The sequence below is a fragment of the Taudactylus pleione genome, unplaced genomic scaffold, assembly GCF_031769625.1.
Source record: "Taudactylus pleione unplaced genomic scaffold, aTauple2 ptg004183l, whole genome shotgun sequence".
NCBI classification, from domain to species: domain Eukaryota; kingdom Metazoa; phylum Chordata; class Amphibia; order Anura; family Myobatrachidae; genus Taudactylus; species Taudactylus pleione.
In genome coordinates, this window is record NW_028288476.1 from 23,496 (window position 1) to 36,791 (window position 13,296).

General features: G+C 49.8%; 1 long non-coding RNA gene across 1 annotated transcript in view; it reads right to left on the minus strand.

The window, feature by feature from the left end:
• Positions 1 to 9,877, minus strand: part of LOC148430265 (uncharacterized) — a 31,544-nt gene extending 21,667 nt beyond the window's left edge. The window contains exon 1 of the long non-coding RNA XR_015877630.1: positions 9,795 to 9,877. This is a non-coding gene — a long non-coding RNA (uncharacterized LOC148430265). The remainder of the gene's footprint in view (positions 1 to 9,794) is intronic.
• Positions 9,878 to 13,296: the final 3,419 nt, after the last annotated feature.

The following is a 13,296-nucleotide window of genomic DNA, read 5'->3' on the forward strand; positions in this document are numbered from 1 at the left end:
ATAAAAAACCAAGAAAGGGGGTCTACAAGAAAGAGCCCCTAACTCAGAAACACGTCTGGCCGAAGCAATGGCCAGAAGGAAAACAGTCTTAGCTGTTAGCCATTTAAGATCCACTGAGCCCAGTGGTTCAAACGGCGGTCCTTGGAGAGCCCTCAGGACCACAGCCAAATCCCAAGGCGCCACAGGTGGAACAAAGGGCGGCTGAATGCGGAGAACACCCTGCATAAAGGTGCGCACATCCGGGATTGTAGCAATCCTACGGTGAAACCAGACAGATAGGGCCGAAACCTGTACCTTCAAAGAAGCAAGGCGAAGCCCATGATCTAGTCCCGCTTGCAGGAAGGCGAGAATCCGAGACAGACGAAACTCCCGCGGTGCATAACCTCTCGGTCGACACCACTGGAAGAACGTATGCCACACGCGATGGTATATCCTCGCGGAAGACGGTTTCCGAGCTCGTAACATGGTACGCACCACAGAACTGGAAAACCCCCGGGACCTCAGCATGGCCGTCTCAACAGCCACGCCGTCAAAGACAGCCGAGTTAGGTCCGGGTGAAGGCAAGGACCCTGAGACAGAAGGTCCGGTCGTAGCGGCAACCGCAGAGGAATGTCCACGGACAGACCCTGAAGGTCTGAGAACCAGTGCCGTCTGGGCCACGCGGGAGCTATCAACAGGAGCGTCCCTCCTTCCTGTTTGAATTTCCGGATTACCCGTGGAAGAAGGGAGACCGGAGGGAACAGGTATGCGAACCGGAACGTCCACCGGACGGACAGAGCATCCACCAGAGACGCCCCTTCGTCTCTTGTGCGAGACCCGTACACCGGCAACTTGTTGTTGTGCCGGGACGCCATGAGGTCGATTTCTGGAAGACCCCACCTGTCCACCAGTAGTTGAAAAACGTCCGGGTGCAGGGACCATTCCCCCGGATGAACGTCCTGGCGACTTAGAAAGTCCGCCTCCCAATTGAGCACTCCCGGGATGAAAACCGCTGATATGGCCGGAAGATTGCGCTCCGCCCAAACCAGGATCCGAGAGACCTCTACGAGAGCCGCCCGACTGCGAGTTCCTCCTTGCCTGTTTATGTAGGCCACGGTGGTAGCGTTGTCCGACTGGACCTGCACCGGGCGACCCTGGAGAAACCGCTGTGCCTGCTGGAGAGCATTGAAGACCGCACGGAGTTCCAAGATATTTATTGGAAGCTCCGCTTCTGTCGGCGTCCACCTGCCCTGGAACAAGTGTGGACCCGAAACTGCTCCCCAGCCCCGAAGACTGGCGTCCGTTGTCAACAGGACCCAATTTGGAACCCAGAACGGACGTCCCTTGTTGAGGTGGGTCGTCTGTAACCACCACGTAAGGGACAGGCGAACCTCCTGGGTGAGCACAATCGTCTGGGACTTCAGAGACTGAGTCAGCCCGTTCCACTTGGACAGGATCAGGTGCTGCAGAGGTCTGGAGTGAAACTGGGCGTATTCCACCATGTCGAACACCGACACCATGGAGCCCAGTAACCTCATCGCCGAGTGTAAGGACACCCGGCTGCTGTGCAGACAACTGCGCACCCTTGACTGTAAAGCAGAGATCTTGTCCTCCGTCACGAAGATCCTTTGCTGTCCCGAGTCCAATAAGGCTCCAAGATGCAGAATCCTCCGAGACGGGATTAGAGTGGACTTCTGCCAGTTGATTAGCCAGCCGTGCCGTTGCAGCAGTGCAATGGTCAGGTCCAAGTGGCGTAACAGGAGCTCTGGAGATCCTGCCACCAATAACAGGTCGTCCAAATACGGCAACATGCGGACTCCCTGCAGCCGCAGAGAAGCCGCCATGACCGCCATCACCTTGGTGAAAACACGTGGTGCTGTTGCCAGGCCAAAAGGTAACGCCCGAAACTGGAAGTGGTCGCTGCTGATTGCAAACCTGAGGAACTGTTGATGGCGCCAAAGAATAGGGACATGCAGGTAAGCGTCCTGTATGTCCAATGACACCAAGTAGTCCCCAGGTTCCAGCGCCAGAATGATGGACCGTAGGGTCTCCATCCGAAACTTCGGGACCCGCAAAGACTTGTTGAGTGCTTTGAGGTTGAGAATCGGACGATATGACCCATTGGGTTTCTGTACCAAAAATAGATTTGAATAGAAACCCTGGCCCCTCTGGGAGAATGGAACCGCCACTATAACTCCAGCCTGGAGCATAGTGTGCAATACCTTCCGCAGCTCCGTAGCCTTGTTCCGGTCTGATGGGAGACCCGTGGTGAAGAAGCGAGCCGGGGGTCTGTGCCGGAAGGAGAGGGCGTATCCGTGGGAAACCACCTCCAGAACCCAAGTGTCTGTCGTAGTAGTCGACCAACACTGGGCGAACTGTAGCAGGCGGCCTCCCACCCTGGGATCCCCCAAAGGGAGGCCCAGACCGTCAGGCCGCAGGCTTGCCATCTGGCTTGGGGGCCGGACGTCTGGTACTCCATGCCTGCTTCCGGGGCTTGACCGATTTCTTAGGGCCAGCCTGTCGAGGAAACGACTGTGGTTTGGGCCTGCCCTGGGCCCTAGATGACCGAAAGGACGATGGTCCCGAACCAGAAGGAGCAGCGGCCGACGGGAGACAGGCAGATTTGGCTGCCGCCAGCGTGGCCACAATCTTATCCAGATCCGGACCGAAGAGAACTTCTCCGGTAAACGGCAACGCTTCCAGACCTTTCTTGGAATCTGCGTCCGCCTTCCAGGATCGCAGCCACAAGGTGCGACGAGCAGCTACCGCTGCTGAAGAAATTCTAGACACCAGAGTACTAATGTCTAGAGCCACCTCGTTGATGTAGGTGGCCGAATCACGGAGATTGCCAATCAACTCCGCCTGATCGGCCGGACAGTCGGATTCAAAAGAAGCCTCTAATGAATCCGCCCAGCGCTCCATCGCTCTGGCAACCCAGCAAATGGCCATAGCCGGCCGTGCTGCCCCCCCTGCAAGGGAATAAGCGGACTTCAGGCAGATTTCTACCTTGCGGTCCGTAGCATCCTTAAGGGAGGACATGGATGGCATCGGCAATGTGGCACTACGGACAAGACGGGTCACGTGAGAATCCACCTGTGGAGGGGATTCCCACTTCGCAAAATAATTATCCGCGAACGGATAAGCCACCGCCAGGCGTCTCTGCGGCTGGTATCTTTTGCCAGGTTGTTTCCACGCCTCCTCTAAATGGTCCACCAACTGACCCGAAAGAGGAAAGACTGTGGCATCGCCCTTCACATCTTTGAAAAAGGCATACTTAGATTTAGCCGCTGGGGGAACTTCGTCCTCAATCACCAAGGCTGTGCGGACCGCCCGAATAAGTCCAGGAATATATACTTTGGACTTAGCATCAGCGTCCTTAGTATGGAGAGGTTCCTGATCGTAAGGATCTAGAATCTCCCCATCATCAGACGTCCCTTCGTCATCCTCATAAGGAGCGGACAGAGACGCCACCGGCCTTTTATGAGACCGCATCACAGACTCCCCTTGCAACACATCCGACAAGTGCTGTACAGAACTCGTCAGGGAGTTAACCCACGCTGGCTCCTGAGAACCCGGGAGCGGGGAAATAGGGAGACTGTGGGGTACCACCAATTGTCGTGGGAACCCCTGCATGGGTGACGACACCACAGACTGCTGGGACAAACCCATCGGAGTAAACGCGGGCTGCGGAGCTAACTGGCCCACTAAAGCTGTTAACACCTGAGCGAAACAAGCCCAGGGCGGCTCCTGTACCGGTGCTGTAACCGTAATAGGCCGCGCCATGGACAAACACTGCCGGCAAAGGCCCTCCGCGCTACCCTCCCCCTCCGCTAACGGTACTTTGCACGTGGTACACTGTAGCCGGAGGGGAAAATCACTTTCAGACATGATGGCACCACGTATGTGACCTCTCTCACCAATTAAGTATTAAATAGGCGAGAGACCACCCTGCAGCACCGCACCGCAAGGGCTTTAGCAGAAAGAACAGGGACAGTAATAAAGCTGACAGTTTAGAGAGAAAAGATTACAGGCAGCAGCGCTAGCACAGTCACATACAATGCAGAAAAATAACAATTCCTGCACTAACAGCGCTGATCACTCAACTACACAGACACAGGGCCTGGTAGGACACAGCGCTGCATACACAGACCTGACCACAGCGGAGGAGAGGTATGCGGGGGGACCCAGACCACGATGCTTCCTTCCAGCGCTTCCAGCAGCGTTCACCATGCGTTCTGGAGAAGATGGCCGCCGAGGAGCAGAGAGGAGGCTGGCCTGGGGGAGGAGCGCTGCCACAGGACCAGTCGGCAGCATGCAGAGAGGGCTGTGTGCAGCGGGGGAGGCGCCGGCTGTGAGACAGGGAAGGCGCGCTCCCCTGGCATGCATTTAACCCCTGGGACGCCGCAGCGCTACCGCTCTGCTGCGGTCCGCTGTCCCAGGGGGTAGTGGAAGCGCAGGTTGGTCGCCTGGCTCCACGCTGCAGCCAGTCCCCAGGGAGCCCCCTGCCTGGGGACTTAGGACCATGTGATCAGCGGGGACCCACCGCGGGACCCCGCTGCTTACCTCTGTCCCCCTTGAATCCGGCCATGGTCCGGAGCATCTGGGGTCACCGCTAGCTGTGACCCCAGACGCCCACCAGCATCCCCGGATCAGTACCGGCGTTCTGGTACCGGCGGGGTGTAGGGAAGACAGCATGGACGTCAGGACTGACTGTCCATGCTGTTCATCCAGTTGTGCAGCCACAGCTGCATGAAGAATAAGCTTCAGGGGCTCTTCTAGCCCCCACTCCAACAGGTGCACCCGACTCCGGCCGGGCACCAAACTAAACTGAGGTGCCTTGGCTCGGGGGCGGGGTATAGGAGGGGGACCTAGTGCATCCTGGGAGGCTGAAAGCTTAACTCTTTGGTGCCCTGCGACTGACGTCACACCTATACCCCAAGGTATCCTGTGGATACCCTATGGACCCTGAAGTAGAAACTGGTGTAGCTGGCGAGCAGGATTCTCATGGTGATGTGGTTTGTTTAAATCAGGCTCCGGGGGAGACAGTTGTTGTCCGTGGGATCAAAAAGCCCATCACGGTCATGCCTGGGCAGAAGACCAAACATTCCACCTCTGGCAATATTTCTATCCAAATCCGGACAACAACTGTCTTGCCATATGTACCATATGTAAAGGTGAAATAAGTAGGGGTAGGGACGTTAACCACCTAGGAACATCCTCCCTTATACGTCACCTGCAGCGCATTCATAAAAAGTTACTGTCAAGTTCAGAAACTTTGGCTAAGACCGTAAGCAGTCCAGGGACACCTAAATCCCTTTGCCCTGTTGTATCCAAGCACCTGCAAACCACACCGTCAACTCCCTCCTCGTCAATTTCCTCCTTAGTCAGGATCGGAAGTAGTCCTGCAGGCCATGTCACTGGCATGACTGACTCTCCTATCCGGGATTCCCCCGGAGGATCCTGCATTGCTACGCCTACTGCTACCGCTGCTGCTGCTGGGAGTCGTTCATCATCCCAGAGAGGAAGTAGGAACACCACTACTTTTACTAAACAATTGACCCTCCAACAATACTTAGCGAGGAGGATGAAGTACGACAGCAGTCATCCTGAAGCAAAACGGATAACTGAGGCCTTAACTGCTATGTTGGTGTTAGACGTGCGTTCGGTATCCGCCATTAGTGCAGTGGGATTTAGACAATTGATGGAGGTAGTGTGTCCCCGGTACCAAATCCCGTCTAGATTCCACTTCACTAGGCAGGCGATACCGAGACTGTACAGAAACGTCAGAAAAAGTGTCCTCAGTGCCCTAAAAAATGCGGTTGTACCCAATGTCCACTTAAACACGGACAAGTGGAACAGGGCAGACTAAGGACTATATGACTGTGACAGCCCACTGGGTAGATGTATCACCTTATGCAGCAACAACAGCAGCGTCACCAGCAGCATCTCAGAAACGCCAGCTCGTTCCAAGGCAGGCATCACTGGTGTGTATCACCGGTTTCAGTAAGAGGCACACTGCCAACAACCTCTTAGAGAAACTGAGGGAAATCATCGCCCAGTGGCTTACCCCACTTAGACTCTCCTGGGGATTTGTGATATCTGAAAAAGCCACCAATATTGTGCGGGCATTACATCTGGGCAAATTCCAGCACGTCCTATGTTTTGCTCACACAATAAATTTGGTGGTGCAGAATTTTCTGAAAAACGACAGGGGCGTGCAGGAGACGCTTTGGGTGGCCCGAAAAACTTCTGCCCACTTTCGCCATTCAGCGACTGCGTGCCGAAGACTGGAGCGCCAGCAAACACTCTTGAACCTGCCCTGCCATCACCTGAAGCAAGAGGTTGTGACGCGTTGGAACTCAACCCTCTATATGCTTCAGAGGATGGAGGAGCAGCAAAAGGCCATTCAAGCCTATACATCCACCTATGACATAGGCAAAGGAGGGGGTATGCACCTGACTCAAGCGAAGTGGAGAATGATTTCCGTGTTGTGCAAGGTTCTCCAGCACTTCGAACTTGCCACACGTGAAGTCAGTTCAGACACTGCCAGCTTGAGTCATTCCCCTCATCTGGCTTTTGCAGAAGCAGCTGGAGAAAGTGAAGGAGGCGCTAAGACGGAGCGATTCCGCTCGGCAGGTGGGACTTGTGGATGAAGCCCTTCATTCGCTTTGCCAGGATTGTCAATCTGTTGAAATCAGACCACTACATTTTGGCCACCGTGCTCGATCCTAGGTTTAAAGCCTATGTGCTGTCTCTCTTTCCGGCCAACACAAGCCTGTAGAGGTGCAAATACCTGCTGGTGAAAACACTGTCAGCTGAAGCGGAACGTAACACGTCAACAGCTCCTTCTTCATTTTCTCCCGCAACTGGGGGTGCCAGGAAACAACTTAGGTATCCTAAGCAACACGCTGGCGGTGACGCAGAGCAGGCAGGACCAAGTTTGGACAGCTGGTCCAGACTGAAGGACCTGGCAACAATTTCTGACATGTCTACTGTCACTGCATATGACAGAATGGTGGAGGATTACATCGGTGACAGCATCCAAGTAGGCATGTCAGACAGTTCATACCTGTACTGGCAGGAAAAAGAGGCAATTTGGAGGCCCCTGTACAAACTGGCTCTATTTTACCTGAGTTGCCCCCCCTCCAGTGTGTACTCCGAAAGAGTGTTTAGTGCAGCTGGGAACCTTGTCAGCGAAAGGCGTAGGAGGTTGCTTCCACAAAATGTGGAGAAGATGATGTTCATCAAAATGAATTATCAACTCTTCCAGGGAGACCAGCCTCCAGAACGTACATAGGGACCTGTGGTGGTGGATTCCAGCGGGGACGAATTAATACTCTGTGAGGATGAGGATGTACACAACACTGAAGAGGGTGAGGAATCGGTGGATGAGGACGACATCTTGCCTCGGTAGAGCAAGTTTGTGCAGGGACAGATTAATTGCCAGCTTGTTTTGTGGGGGCCCAAACGAACCAATCATTTCAGCCACAGTCGTGTGGCAGACCCTGGCGCTGAAATGATTGGTTTGTTAAAGTGTGCATGTCCTGTTTATACAACATAAGGGTGGGTGGGAGGGCCCAAGGACAATTCCATCTTGCACCTCTTTTTTTCTTTGCATTATGTACTGTTTGGGGCCTAGTTTTTCAAACAGCCATCCTGTCTGCCACTGCAGTGTCACTCCTAGATGGGCCACGTGTTTGTGCCGCCCACTCGTGGCGCTTAGCATAGTCATCCAGCTACCTCGGTGCAACCTTTTGGACATAAAAACAATATTGTGAGGTGTTCAGAATAGACTGGAAATGAGTGGAAATTAATGTTATTGAGGTTAATAATAGCATAGGAGCAAAAAACCCACAAATTCTGTGATTTTAGCTGTTTTTATGCTTTTTTTTCAAAAAAATACAGATCCAAAACACAAAAACCTAGAACCCAAAACACGGAAATGTGGTTTTAGCAAAACCAATCCAGATCTAAAACACGAAGATCCAGATCCAAAACACGAAAAGTGTCCGATGCACACCCCTACACCTTATACACGCAGCCTGAAGGTGATTTTATACAATATTTTAAATAATTTGTGCCTTAGACAAAGTTTATGTACATTGAACCATCAAAAATCAAAGGTTTCATTATCTCAGTCATGCCAAAATAATTCCGTATTTAGGCATATTCCGTATTTTGGAATATTTGGATAATGGAGACTCAACCTGTACTTAAATTGGTAATGAAAGTTTGTAATTAGCCCGTAAAATGTTGTATTCATTAATAAATCTAAATGGAGATGGGCCATAATTTACATTTTGTGATCTTAACTAAATTGTAGTTGAACTGTTAACCTGTGAAGGGGAATTTATTACGTCATACAATTATTAGGAGCAAAATACAAATTATACTCCTCTTAAACTGGCTTAATCTTTGGTTTGCTGCATCATGACGGATTTTACCATGCACATACATAGATGGATCTGACAGAGTTCATTTAATATTATAGAAGCAAACATCTTATTAATAATAATTTATTATTATTATTCCCAACTTATTGTTTTTTTTTAATGCTTTCAGTATTACATCCATATAATAAAACTAACCGCTGATAGAAAGTACATGTTTACACACGCGTGCATGCTGTGCCTAACGTGCACGTCTTACGCACATGCCCACAGAATTTAAATAAACAAAAAAAAATATCCCCCTCTCGTTATACCATTGGTTCCCAGATTGGTGGTCCAGCACCAAATCAAATTATGTAAATATGTGGACAACCAGAAGCACAAACATGTCCACCACATAACTGAACAGAAGGATGACAGGTAAGCACAATTTGCATCACTTTACATTTTTTTCCTGAATTTCTCAATAACAAATTTTTGGCTTAGTGGTGCCGTGAAAACAATGAGGGTACTCTAGGGCGCAGTGGTTCAAAAAGGTTTGGAAACCACTGGGTTATACCATTGTTAATACAGTAACACACTGCCTAAAACAAGCCACTTTCCTCACCTTCAGCCCACTGAGTGTTGATGCACGCGTGCACACTGGCATCCACCAGGCATGTCATTGAATTGATCAAAATGTAAAAAATAAATACCTCCCCACTTCCTTCCTTATGCCAAACAGCATCACTGGTAAAATAGGTTCAGTAACTGTGGGTGGCGATACTGGTGTTCGAGCTATAGGAAAACAAATTATATATATATATATATATATATATATATATATATATATATATGTGTGTGTTCAGGTACTGGGTTCCTGCTGAAATATAGCACTGATCATAATAGTAATAATAATAGAAACTACCTGATTTAACCAGGAGGAATATATATCTTCAAGAATTTGGCACTAGCCTCCTGGCTAGGCTAACGTAAACCTAATTGATGAGCTGGTGTAAAAGGACAGTTGTATATGAATGATTAAGACGAGGCATGAAGTAAGTTGTTAACTCCAGTGCTGAGCTCCTGCATGAAGCAAGTAACACTGACTGACTGATGTCTCAGCAATGTGCATTTTCTCATGTGGGAGTTAAGCACTATGTGGACCTTGCATGCCTGTATCCAGGGACGTGCTCGGATGTAAAGTAAAACACATCTGGCATGTTCCCTAAACCATTGTAAATAGGGATATGGCGATTATCATCTACCCATGAAGCGCCATCGCTGCGCTGCCCCTGTACGTTTATATCTATGTAAGTGAATGGTTAATCGTAAATGAGACAACGGTAAAAAATAATATGACACTGCACACTTTGTACACTACTTCGGAAATGCAAAGCGTTTCTGTGCCATGGTCATTAACATTTCTATAATTGCTGAGCTCACCGATTTCTCAAGTTCCAGCACAGCCCAAGCAAGCAGCAGGACCACTCTTCTCCGCCCTTCGGGCAATGTATGGTGGGATCTGTAGTGCAGAGCAGACATAACAGGGATCCCAGCACACAGAACTACAGGTCCCGGCAAGCCCTGCGGCGGCCATTACGTGACATGTAAGGCGCTGGGCTCCGGAGCATCCGGGGTTGCCTAGATACGTGACACTGTCAGGGAGGAGGATGCAGATGATTTACTTGCTGCAGAATGATGTACTCAGGGAGGTTGTGCTATGATGTCATTATAAGTGCAGAATCAAATAAGTGTTTTGTTGTTCGTGGAGGATAAATAAAGCAGGGCTGTTCTGAGTCTGCACTAGACCAACTGCCTGGAGTTTTTCAGTCCATACCACTTAGGAGAAGTCAATAGATTATTATTGTAGGACACCGTGCTTAAAATGTATAAACTCAAATTTTTTTTGTTAAACTGCTTTACTTATAACAACATGACATACCTTCCAACTGTCCCACTTTGGGCAGGACAGTCCTGTTTTTCTGGGACTGTCCCGCCGTCCAAGCTGCGGGCCACAGTGTCCCACGGTGTTGGGGTAAGCAGAGCAGCAGGTAAGTACAGTAGATGCAGCATGTATAATGTGCAGGGAGAGTTTTTGGGGACAACCCAGTATCTCTAGGACTGCTGAGCACACACCCAGGACGACGGAACGGGTGTGCGGCAAGGCCACACACCCTCCCAATTAGGCAACAGCCCCTTTTCAGCGTGTGAGTAGTCCCTCTTCCAGGATCTACTATGTTGGGAGGTATGCAACAACATAGTGGTTGATGTGGAAATGTTAAAGTGGGGGTATGGAAATATCGGGGATTTACTAGGCAGGCCCAAATCCTTAGCTCCCCTGATATTTACATATCCCCACTTCCTCCCCTCGCAGTACATATACCACACCTCACAGCAAACCTCAAAGCACAGCACACCACACAGCATACTACACCTCACACCACGTAACAGCACAGCACACAACTATTCCACACCTGGCTGTACTGCACTTTGCTCCGGCAGTGACCGCGGCGGGCCCAGGCACCCTGCTTCCCCTCACTCCTCGGCGGCATATTCAATTTGGCTCTGGCTTTGAGCCAATGACAGCTCGCAGACTTCCAGCCCAGCCAATTAGAGGCGGCTACGTGGTTGCCCCTGATTATCTGACGGCCCGCGAGCTGTGATTGGCTCGCAGCCGGAGCCAAATTTTAGCAGCGTGTTGACCGGAGATGGGACAGTAATAATCCCATCGCCAGTCAGTTGCCGCAGTGAAGTGCCGTTTCATACTGGCACAGTTTGAGCACTGTACATATATATAGTATTTAGAAAAGAAGGCACTCAAAAGGAACATTAAAATAAAACTTATCTTATGTAAAATATATTTTGGCCCAGGACATTACGTCATAGTTAATGAGAGGTTCAGGAACAGTGAAAGTGAGACTATAAGATCTAGATGAGATCATAGCATTAGAAATTGGTTCCATTTTCATATTTCTGAATAGGTACAGTGTAAAAGCTGTTTGGAAAATTTATTCTGCACTGTAGCTAAAGGCAGGGCCAGATTAACAATGAGGCGGAAGAGACTACGGCTTCAATTACGACAGCACAATGATTGTAGTTGGCACCAAGGTTGGCAATAAATCATAAGTATTAAAATGTTAATTCTATTTTCCTCACAGAATTATGCAATTCTTCTACTTTTATATATCTAGGGAGCAATTGGGGCATACTTACCTACTCTCCTGGAAGGTGCGGGAGACTCCTGATTTTTCGGGTAGTTCACGGACCTCCGGGAAAAGTGGACAGATCACCTGTTTCTAGTGGAGTAGGCAGAATTGGGAGATAATACCGGAAATCGTGGGTCCGCATTTTGCCACAATGGGGGCAGGGTCAAATGACATGAAGAGCCCTTCACTGCACCCAAAGTGGTTAGCTGCATCTCCTCTATGGGATTTTCCCGGAGAGGAGAAACATAAAGGGGATGATTTAATTGTTAGCGCTGGTGTCTGTCAGTGCTGGGCGCCCAACGGAATATTTCAATTGTTGCTCCATTCAAGCTCGAACAGCCACCGACACCTGCTTTTCTGCTCGCCCCCTCGTGAGGAGATGAGCAGACATGTGTGAAAAATCAATGGTTTGGCTGTTTGGGTGCCCCAACCAGGACTTTAGACGGGTTTAGTGCTATACGCAGCTAAACCCTGCCTAAGTGGATGTGACAATTAATGGGCACCCAAAACAATTGAATGCTACATTGGGCGCCCAAAACAATTGAATCGGAATCAAAGTCTGCAAGTGAATTGGGGCTGATAGTGTAGGTTGGTGTACACACCGAAATGGCATAGCCACACCCACACAGGACTTGTCACATCTCTCTTCCACTTTTCACAATAGACCTTTCAGCCTTAGGTCCATGTGTCTCTTAATCCGGCCCTGGCTAAAGGTATTTTTCATACAATTTTTTGGAGCTAGACTAGGCCAAACTGGTTCTGGGTATCAAAACTGGAACAATAAGAGGTATAACGGCAAATACTGCCTACATATATACTGATTTCTAAGAATTGTATATATAACCCAGCAGCAAATTCTGGATTTGCAAGGGGTGGGGGATAATATATATATATATATATGTATATATATATATATATTAACACGGGGTATAGAAATGAGGATTCCAGACAGGCAGGAGATTTTGGTAAAGCAGCGGCCTTTTAATAGCAAGCAGCAAACACTGCACCTTAACATACGGTTAGGCCTGCACACATACAGGCACATAACATAAATTAAACAAACAAACATAAAAGTCTCAGCACTCCTTGTGCTAATCAGCAGTGGCTTGCAGCCACAATTTAAGCATGCTCTCCCAGCATAGCCCCTGGAGCCTCCAGGTCCTGGCACCCTAATGCTAACCACCACCCCCAGCCTAACGACTGGCCGGTTTGTCCAGCATCAAGAGTCATGAGCAACAGGTGTGTGAGAGTTTTAAACTCTTCTTGTGCTGATGACTTCCTGCTGGCTCTGGGCGACCTGGAAAACCCAGAATTCTATATTTCCAGTTTGAGCTGTGCAGCCCAAAAAACCCGGAATTCCAAACTTCTATTGTAGGTGCACAATGTGCCAATCTTGTTTTCCTCTCCCTTGGAGGCAGCTGATCCCCCCAGAATGTGGGCGATTCAGGTGAGAGACCACCCCTCTCACCACATATCCCCCCCCCTTTCGCTTTTCCAAGCTTAGGGAAGCGCACTTTTCCTTTTGCGACAGCCAAGATTATACAGCTTTCAGAACCACCTTTCCAGGCATGTCTTCTTCATAACCCTTGAAAGTGGTGCGTTCTCCAATAGGAACAACCATCCTTCTGTTCTTGCGGACACCGGGTTCTGCTCTTTACCACTGCCCCGCAGACAAAGTATCCCTCAAAGAGCCAGTGCGACATCCGATTGGTCTAGCAAGAAGTACAGGGACCGGACTT